This window comes from Ornithodoros turicata, chromosome 2, assembly GCF_037126465.1.
Source record: "Ornithodoros turicata isolate Travis chromosome 2, ASM3712646v1, whole genome shotgun sequence".
Classification (NCBI taxonomy): domain Eukaryota; kingdom Metazoa; phylum Arthropoda; class Arachnida; order Ixodida; family Argasidae; genus Ornithodoros; species Ornithodoros turicata.
In genome coordinates this window covers 145,319,935-145,330,791 of record NC_088202.1, presented here as the reverse complement: position 1 = coordinate 145,330,791, position 10,857 = coordinate 145,319,935, and positions in this window count along the sequence as shown.

The window sequence follows — 10,857 nt, the reverse complement described above, 5'->3', positions numbered from 1 at the left end:
CGCATTCTCAAAACCAGCTTGAATGATAGTACCACATCTCAACCGAACTGGTCAGTGCCCCGAGTGATAATTAATAAGAACTGCTAAAATAAACTGGCTAACTTGCCCGCGGCCAGGACTATGGCCTCCTACAGGGCCTTTCCTCCCATCTCTGTGAGGAGAAGAAAGGAATAGACCTAGAATGCCGCAATCCACGTGAACAACGGATGTCTTAGTACGTGCCGAAATATGCCCGAGTATTGACGGCGGCACGATATGCAAGAGCAAAGCACTCCCGGAAACCTGTGTCGCGAATTTAAGTTCTCGCGAATCAATCCACAAAGCAGCTCTGCTCGAAAACGCGAAAATATTTTCCACGCGGAAAAAACCACTTCTACTATTCGTGACAGGAGCTAAACACTGTTTTTCGAATAACTACGCTCGTTCCCAGTCGCCACGTTACCAAGCGCGGTTCAGATTCGCTGCGAGATCGTCCTATAGGGGGCGACACTATCACCATTCTAGGGTTGGTAACACGTGGGCCGATGTTCGGATTTGACGGTTCTTTTTTCGTAATTCTTGCGTATATTCACCGGAAGATCACTTGTGCCGCGATGGTACGATACTATTGGGTTCCCCCTACGGCACTGAACGCGGAATATACGTGTAAAAGCAGACGACGCGCCCACACTGCGATAGTTCTCTGTTCTCCGCAGCGCGCCGACACCGTTCGATCTCGGAGCGAATAGGCTTCTTAGTTGTCTTTCCTTGTGGTACTTTGCCAATTAAGCACGGAGGAAAGGAAGAGAGGAGGAGCCATATTGCTCTGGGCGCGTTTTCTTATTCAACCCTGGCAACTCCGAGTGACTCGAAGTGGGCGAAAAGTAGCCAGAGTTAACCCTGGTAACAACTCGTCTCTACTCCGCTCCAAAGCAGGGTAAGCTGGGGTTATTTATTTGTTTAGAATACCCAAACGGGGGTACAACATAACGGAGAAGTTGGGTGACAATAACACTGTAGAAAACGGAAAAAAAAAATAATTGACATGATCGGCAAACAGCAAAAGAAACGTCAAATATACTAAAAAAAAAAGGAAGTACAACGACTAAAGCCATCAAGACAGAAAGCAAAAAACCAGCAAGGATGTACACTTATAGATGCCGTGAACAACAGTGTAAGAAAAAAATAAAGAAATAAAATAAAATAAAACGTAAAGAAGAGTCAGGGGGGAGAGATAACAAATTGGTGATGGCCGCCTGGAACCGGGGATGATTAGTGAAAAGTGCTGCATGGCGAGGAAGGTCATTCCAGAGTCTTGACAAACGGGGAATAAACGACTGGAAGCAGTAAAGGGTATTATACTTATGTAAGCAAACATGATTTTCGTGATCATGACGTTCAGATACGTAGGAAGGAGGCTGTAGTAGAGACGTATTTAAGAAATGGTTGTGATAGATTTTGTGAAAGAGCGAAAACCCTGATTGGATACGGCGCAACGATAAGGTAGGAAGAGCAAGGTCACTCCGAAGAGCGGAAACGCTAGTGTCATAGCCATATGAGTTAGTGACAAAACGAACCGCTCGATTTTGTACTCGTTCAACTGCAGAGGAAAGGTAGTCCTGGTAGGGGTCCCAGATAGGCGAAGCATACTCAAGTTTTGGCCGCATGAAAGTCGTGTAAGCAAGCTTTTTTACATGAGAGGGCGCAAGCCTAAGATTGCGTTGAAGGAAGTCAAGGGAACGGTTAGCGTCGGCGACAATATGGGAAATGTGTTGAGACCACGAAAGGTCCGCAGTTAGTGTTGCACCTAAGTATTTGTAAGATTCGGCGCGGACGAGAGGAGAAGCGCCGAAGTAGTAACCTGAAATTAGAGGAAAGGACCGTGAGAAGGACAGAACTTTACATTTATGAGTATTGACAGGCAGTAACCATGTCGTGCACCAAGATGATATACGTACAAGGTCCTCTTGGAGTGTTTCACAGTCTAGGGTGGAAGATACTTTACGGTAGATGACGCAATCGTCCGCGAAAAGACGGACAGAAGGAGTTAAGCCGTTAACAGATGTCATTAATGAAAATGAGAAATAAAAGAGGGCCTATCACCGAACCCTGTGGGATTCCTGAGGATACAGGCGCCAGAGAAGACGCTGTCTCGTTGGCTATCACAAACTGTGACCTGCCGCTTAAGAAATTCTGAATCCATGAGAGAACGAAGAGGCCGATATTGAGTTCAGATAATTTTGCAAAAAGACGGACGTGGGGCACCCGATCAAAAGCCTTCGCAAAATCCAAAAAGACAGCGTCCACCTGGCAACCCTGGTCAAGAAAACTAAAAATGTCATGGGTCAGTCCAGCCAAACTGAGTTTCACAAGAATAACCACGACGAAACCCATGCTGCAGAGGAAAGAAAAAGTTGTTCGCCTCAAGAAAGGAAGTTAAATGTGACACTATAATGTGTTCCAGAAATTTGCATGGCAAACAGGTTGGAGAAATAGGCTTATAGTTTCTGGGGTCAGCTTTCTTACCTGACTTAAACACTGGAATGACCTTAGCAAGCAGCCAGTCAGAGGGTATGTCACCGGTGATAAGAGACTGTGATACTATTAACGTTAAGAATTTCGCGGATATATGTTCAGTATTTTTTAACAATTTGGACGTAATTCCATCAGCACCACAAGAAGAAGACAGCTTACAATTTTCAGTTAACTTAAGAACACCACTGTAGCTAATGTCAATTCCCTCCATAGGCGAGAAATTGTACAAAGGAGGTGTAGGTACATTCATAGCTGATTCCCTAGTGAATACTGACACTAAGTATTGTTTGAGGACCGTCGAGCAATCGTTTCTCCCCAACCATCAGGCGAACCAACCATCACGTCAGACACACGCGCGTGTGGCCTTGTCGTCTGCTATACACGCGACAGTTGGTACTGATTGATTGATTGATTGAAAGAAAGAAAAAAATGGGGATTGTAGCCCTCAGTTGGTACTCTTTTGCTTGGTCATGACCGAGGTTTGAAAGCTTTTCGTTTAGGAAAATTTTCCAGTGTTATCTCCGTCAACTACTGGAAGATTACTATCAAGATAGAAGGTTGAATCAGAAATATAGTGCGCCGTCAACAACAACAACTTTATTTTCAGAAGGAGAGTGGGGAGGTTCATCGGCAGAGGCGATACTCTACCCCATTGCTGGTGGGGATGTGGGGTATAAAATACAGAACCCCTTCACAATAACGACCGGAGTCCGATGGTGTCCAGAAATATCAAAAGGGCTTTGAGCGCTGATCGTTGCTGGGCTGGATTAGGCCAGGGACCAAGCAATTTCGAGAGGGAGAAGGGCCGAGAGTCCATCTGACGAAGAGACTCGGAGAGTGAGGTCCGGGAAGGTTGGTACTGAGGGCAATGGAGAAGAGATCCTCTAGAGCACCACAGTGGCAGCAGGTGGGAGAGTCAACTTGTCTCAAGCGGTAACGCCACTGAACTGTAAAGGGCACATCGAGTCGCATTCGGTGGATTAATGCAGCATCTTGACGAGAGGTGTTTCGTGGCATGCGGAAAGCGAGCGTGGGATCAACTCTGCTCAACATAGATGGGGGGAGAATGTCGGTTGTCCATTGGCGGGAAGCCAGGGGTGCCACGAGAATAGAACGACGGTCTCCTCTCAGCAGAACAATACTGGTCTGTTTCCGATACGAGAGTGCTGCTTCTGCGGCGCTGTCGGCCTGCTCATTTCCCACGACACAACAATGGGCTGGAACCCACTGGAGGACCAGCTTGTGACCTGCTGCGTAGACAGTTTGGTAAGCCAAGCCATTAACACATCTGTGTCCAGGGGTGCGGATGGGCCTCGTATGCCGGAATTTTCAATAGCGTGAAGTGCAGATTTGGAGTCTGTGAAGACTGCCCATGCCCGCGGGATAAAGTCAGCGATGTGTTGTAGAAAGAAAAGGATGGCATAGAGTTCCGCAGCTGTTGAGGAGGTTAGATGTGAAAGGCGTCATCCTTGCACTACGCCTTCGGATGGTATGACGAATGCTGAGGCGGACTTGTTGTTTCGGGATGCGCCGTCTGTATATGCTGCCGTGAACGTAGAAAACTTCTCGTCTACCAGAGCATGAAAATGGGCTCGAAGGACTTGAGGGGGAACCTGATCTCTTCTGAGTGATGGGCATTGAAATCACCCAGCACGAGAGTCGGGGCTTCCAGAGAATCAAGTAGGCGTTCGAGGTCACTCCACTGGACCTGTACAGCGGGACGTATATAGATACTGACGACCGTTAACAGCATGGGGCCAAGGCGGATTTTGCAGGTGACCTAGTCATAAGAGCGATGACAAACTGACCCGATGGGCGCAGCAACGAGGTCATTACGAACGTATAGCGCTGTTCTGCTCTCACAGGATTGATGAGATCGATAGATTGTGTATCCATTAACGCGATGTGTAGAATCCATGCCGTGTTCGCATACAGCTATGAAAGGGAACTTGTACTGTTGTAGATGTAATTTAAAATCCGGAAGCTTGTTACGCAGGCTTCGAGGATTCCATTGCATCGCCATGGCCTTTCTATACAATGCCGTCATGCTGTTGCAAAGATAATGCCTCCAGTGCCAGAAGGGCTTGGACCTCGGGCAGTTGCGACGCACCAGGAAAAGCAGAGACAATTGCCTTAAGGGCAGTAAGTACCGCTGAAAAGAGTCCCAGCTAACAAGGCACATCTTCATGGGCTGATGAGGGTAACTGTCTCCTCGTGCCTGCTGGTTCCGTCACACTGGCGTAAGTGTGTGTAATGTGCCTTGATGGACGGCTGCTTGGTGGGTGGCTGCTTGTGATGGGCTTAGCCGCGATTGTGTTCAGCGACCCCCGTTCGCCTCGTTGAGATCGAGGTGGTAGAGCAGGAAATTCTTGTGCATTTGTACCAGGCGGGAGTGTGGCGCTACCACCCCTAGAAGCGTCAAACGGAAGGCATAGTATATATGCGGCCTTGGTGCCTTTTGGTGGCGGCTGTCTTCACAGGACATAAAGAAAATGATGCGGGATGGCTGGATTTGCAGTTAGCACACTTTGGATCTCTTTTATGGTTGCAGTCTGATCTCCGGTGAGGTGCGGCGCATATGCCACACCGTGTAGAACCTCGGCAATTTCGTGCAATATGGCCAAATCGTTGGCAGTTATAACACTGCATGGGGCCTTCTATGTACTCTTGGACTGTGAATGTCTGAAATCCGAGGGCAATTCGGTGGGGAAGACGGATTGTAGGTTCAAAAATCAGGATAACGCTCCGTAACGGGGTAAACACATCACTGCCATCTTCTGCCATGGAATACCGAACCTGTCGCCGTGCAGATAAAACCCCTGCGTCTTTGCGATAGAGCAGGAGGTCGTCGTTCGAATACTCTCTGGGCACATCGTATATCTTGCCCATGTTTCTGGCATACGATTGGGGTATTGATGGTATCAACGGAATCCCAGCTAAGCACTTAGCTGACAAAAGGTTTCGGGCAGCTGCTTCGGACCGCACGGAGGCGAAGAGAGAACAATCATGGTGGAAACGGTTGTGCATGAACTGTTGTTGGGCTAGCAGGCGTATCTCACTAGCAACCGCATTAGGATTCACCTTCCAGAAGGAGTAGTCACTAGTTTCTGGTCGAAACAGTATGGGAATACCGCCGGCTCGGTTCTTCTTGTAGGTGATAGTGGTGAACGGGTCATGAAGAGAAGTAGCAAGGTTGCCATCGTTCATCTCATCTGCCTGCTGAGGAGCTGCCGGTACCGAAGTGTCCATGGTGTTATCGGGAACATTCACGGCCTGTGGATTGTCGCGGTCACCGGAGGAAGGGCTCCCTACCCGTTGTCGTTTGGCAGGGCTGGCGGGGACCTGTTCACCTGTGTGAGGTGTCATACAGACGTTAGACATCCCCTCCAGGTTACGGCGGGACGTCCGTGAAACGGTAGAATGCTCGTTTCAAAAGGCTCCGAAAAAGCCTAAGGGCCCTTCCACTTGAAAATGGTTATCCGTGTACTGTCAAAGCCTGCATAGCGTACACGCATCTGCATTAAATGGGGCGTGTTTTTTTTATATTCAACTGGAATGGTAAGTATTTTGCAATACTGTAGGCCGAGTTATACAGAATGTGGTTCGTATTCACACGGTATGATTATTTTTTCCGTGTTTAAAAGGCGGACATTGTTGATATTGTATTCGTATTTCTATCGAAGTTGTTTTAGCGAACGACAGCAACATTTTAACGATCTGTATGCTCAGCATAGATGGGTAGAATTCCAGCGAACCGGTAGAGATGTAGGAAGGGAGTTGCCTCAGAGTTGGGAGGGAGTTGCCTCGAGAACAAAGTTCTTAGCGCCCTCTCATAAAAACCCACTGTGTACCTTGGATACATCGATGATATACTGATAATATGGGAACACGGGGAACATGAATTTCAAAAGTTCGTAGATCTACTGAACACCATGCATAGCAACATAAAGTTCCCATTACAACACTCAACTCACTTAATCAACTTTCTCGACACCACAATATCACTAGACAACGGCAACCTCATCACAACCCTGTACAAAAAGCCAACTGACAAACAACAATACCTTCACTTCAAGAGTCACCACCCGCATCACTGTAAGGTTGGAATTCCTAATGGGCAGAGTGTAAGACTGCGCAGAATTTGTTCAAACGACACAGATTACGCTGAGAAGCTTGGCGAACTCTGCAGTACACTTGCCCAGGCATACAAACAAACAAAACAGGCAAACAAACAAAAAGCAAAACACACGCTGTTACTGGTCATTTTCACTCGTTGTCACTTTCTATATTGTTTTTTTTTTTTAACCTCTTCTGTCTTGCTAGTTCGACACCGTCGTACGCTTAATTCGTATTCGTTTTTCTGCTTAGAATACAGGTTGTTTTTGTATAATATGTTTGTAGCAATAAACATAGTGCAGTGCTTCGAACGGCAGCTGGGATATTGGGACATCTCTGCTCAGTTCTCGGTTACTGCACCGGGAGTACATTGAATGCCGTCAAGACAGCTCGTGTTGCTGTTTCACATATTCAAACGGTGTTGCCGTTCGCGTCCCTGATTTGTTGAGAACGGGGGGCGTACGACATTTTTGTGTCATTATGCAATTCATAACTGCCACAAGCGTATACCCCCCCCCCCCGCGTTTTCACAAAATCAAGGGAGAGAGCGTTGTCATTCGGGATGATGGTTGGCTAGGAGTGTGCTAGTGCAGTGAAGCTCTGTTTTTACCACGACCTACTAGATTATAACGACCATGTCACAATCAGCAATCCCTATGAGGAACCTGTCCGCACGATCCGCCAGGGGCGCCACTCATCGGCACGCCACGATTGGACGATGGAAATTTGAATTCTGAACGGGCAGAAGCGTATGTACGACTACCGTAGCAGATGACAGCGATAGCTCCTATGAAAACGCGTAGAATGATGATGATAATCAACGTCAGAATGAAACATCTGTGGAACGTCCACCGCTTGTACAGAAATACTAAGGTAAGCTGAAGTACAAAGTATCGTAAAAGTTGAGGAAGCAATAACAGGGACGATGAGGAGCGCCACCGCTAGCTTCCAAAAATGCGGCGCTGGGAAGGGGTGCCCACGACACGGTCGTTATAATCTAGTAGGTCGTGGTTTTTACAGAGAACCAGCTGTCTATGGTTAGCGAGCTGGCCATCTACAGGGTGAGACTGTAAAGTGTACTATGACGTAGACATGGCTCAGCAAGTAAGGCGAGGGACAAATACCTGGGAAGACGATTTCTGTCTTCCTGTGTGTTTGTGCCCCCATAGGCTCATTTATTTGCTGCGCCACGTGTGCGCGCCGTCACGCTATAAAGCATAGATTGAGAAGTTACCCGTCAAAAAGAACTCGTTACAAGTTAAGTTACCGTGTGAAAAATGTAACTAAGTTAATAACGAAGTTCTTCAGTCTGAAATGTAACTCGCAGTTAGGGAGTTACTTAAAGAAAAGAACGAGTTACTTCCAAGTTACTTCGGACACGAAATAGCATTACGCAGGTGCAGCGCCCGTGAGGAGTTGAGTTAGACCTTGAGTTGCCTGCGGAGGAGTGCAACACGCTTCGATCGTTTTCGTTTGTGTCCAAGAACAGACATCGCCTTGTTTGTAAACAAATGACGTCATAGTGTTCGACAGCGCCACAAATTTGGTAGAATTGAATTACGCTCGAAACTAGAGGTGAACAAGGTCGCGCCCGAACGCCACGGTCTTGAGGGGATTACGATATGGTCCCTTAAAGGGACGCGACCCTCGGCCCCGCTTTTCTTTCAAAGGGAGGCAGCGTACAAGTGCCCGTTCGTGGAACCCAGCCCTCCTTCTGATTTGTTTCGGTTTCAGTCTGTCTGCCAATGTCATGATGATGTTTCTCTGGTAGAGGTCTATTCGAACGCTTTGCATCTTACTCCCTCTGGGCGCACGATGGTTCAGCTTCATTTCAATGCCAGCGGTTCTTACTTCCTGAATAAAATACTGTAATTGATCGAATATCAAGTTTTATGTAAAAAATGCCATGAAGGAACCGGAGGGAAAGCACAAAAATATGTGGACGTGAGTGAAAAGCGAGTTGAAAGTAACTTGGAACTTAGCTTAAGTTACTTTGGCAAAGTTACCTGAAAAAGAAACGAGTTCCCCTGAAAGTTACCACGGCGCAAAAGTATCGAGTTAAGTTACAAGTTACCAAAAAAAGGAACTTAGTTACAGTAACGAGTTACTTGTAACGAGTTACCTCGAACTCTGCTATAAAGTACCCCAGGTATCTACGGTGTTACTCTCCCTCCTAGTACGTTAAGTTTGTCTGGGCTCGGCTAACGAACCGCCCTCGTCGAACGGGGAACGAAGGTGCCCAGACGCCAGAGGCGCCCAAAACCCACCAGTTTTTCGGGTATTTTTTTTTTCCACCGCACGTGTCTTGAGCTCCGATATGCCTTGTGGTACAACGGAGCATAAAGTCGGCACCGGGTTTTCTCGGCTGGTAAATCCCGAAGCTGAGCTCTGAAAAATGACTGAAGCACTGAAGCTGAAAACAAATTCAATCCACGTTACGAGGTAGCAAAAACGTAGTAAGACTAAATAAAATAAGCATTGAAAGAGATTGAAACATTTATTTTACTGAAAAACAAGCTCTCGGACGGAGTCCGTCCTTCATGAGATGCGATACATTGAACACTTGGTAGAGATATTTATACTAAAGTACATCAGGGAAAGGGGACAAAGAATGGAGTACTTCTTTCGGCACTAATATAAATATATCTACCAGGTGTTCAATCTATCACACCTGATGAAGGACGGACTTAACCGGCCTCGGTGGCTCAGTCGGTAGCGTGTGCGCCTTCTGATCCCGAGATCGCGGGTTCGAACCCGGCCGAGGACGCCAGCAACTTGGTGGCAGGGTACAAGTTGCTTACACACGCCGTCTTCCGCGAGGGACGTTAAATACGGGGTGCCGTGTGATGAGCTTTCATCGCACGTTAAAGAACCCTCAGGTGGGCAAAAGCAATCCACAGACCGACCGCTGTGGCGTCGCTCATGATCTCAGTTGTCTCGCGACGTAAACACCCAATTATTAAAAAATTAAAAAAGAAGGACGGACTTCGTCCGAAAGCTTGTTTTTCAGTAAAATAAATGTTTCAATCTCTTTAAATACTTATTTTATTCACTCGCGAGCGTTGGTCACGGTGACACCCTGCATATACGACACCTGACATACGAAGCTGTCGTGTAAGAGGACTTTACTCTGAGGGCGTCCTTCTCTTTCATGATAACGCACTCCTGGCTCAGGGCGCGCGCACACACAGACACACACAGACACACACGCACGCACACGCGCACACAAAGAAATGACATTTTTGCTGGCCAGACAGAGAAGATGAGGTAACGGTGTGAGAAGTTGAAAGGGAAGGTGAACAACAACAACAACAATAAATGAAGAAGTGACGATGACATGGGATGTTTCCCCGTGGTAGCCACAGGACACTACCCCATTTCACAGTGGTTAATATGAGAGGATGAATTATGGTGAGAATGAAGCAACGACAGGTCGGAGTTCTGTTTAGAGCTCTTCAAGGAGTCCAGTGGCCTGCATGAAAACGAAAAGGGAGCGAAGAGCCCGGCACTGATGTTCAGGGGAGCTCCATGGGCCAAGTACTTTGGACAAGCTGAATGGTCTATGGTCGAGGAGTTCAAGTTGGCGTCGAAGTACCCGGCGTTCACACGTGTACCGCTCACAGTCCTCGAAAGGGAAAAGGAAAGGGTGAAAGGGAATGCATTTATGTAGAAAAATGGCATGACATATACACTCTCTTAAAAACACTGACACTTATGCTGTTCATAATTGTCACAGAAAAGGCGTACACCTCCCATTTTCAACAAATCAGGGCAGGTAACGATATCATTCGAGATTATGGTTGGCTTTGTAGTGTGCTATACTGTGAAGTTCATTTTTAAGAGTGTATATGTAACCTTCAACGAGGCCATTCCAGTGCTCATTCGTTCCGCGCACCTCATCAGAATGAAATAGTTCACCTGGTTCTGTCACTTCGATTACTAATATTATAGAACTCAAAAACAGCTTGTGCGATGTTCTTCACGCATAATGCCGTTATACATTGTCGCGACTAGCTCGCTAATATGTTCATGCCGAAGTTGCTCGTTTATTGTCATTATGTCGCGTCCGCATATTTATCAATTGTTACTGTGCTTTTTACGTCGCATTGTGTCCTGCTCACTCCCCTCTTTAATGCCCTCCGGGCCTAGAGGGTATCTGTATAAATAAATAAACGTAAATACCTCTCTAAATGAATTAATATCACTCAAAATGTTTCACGCGCTGTT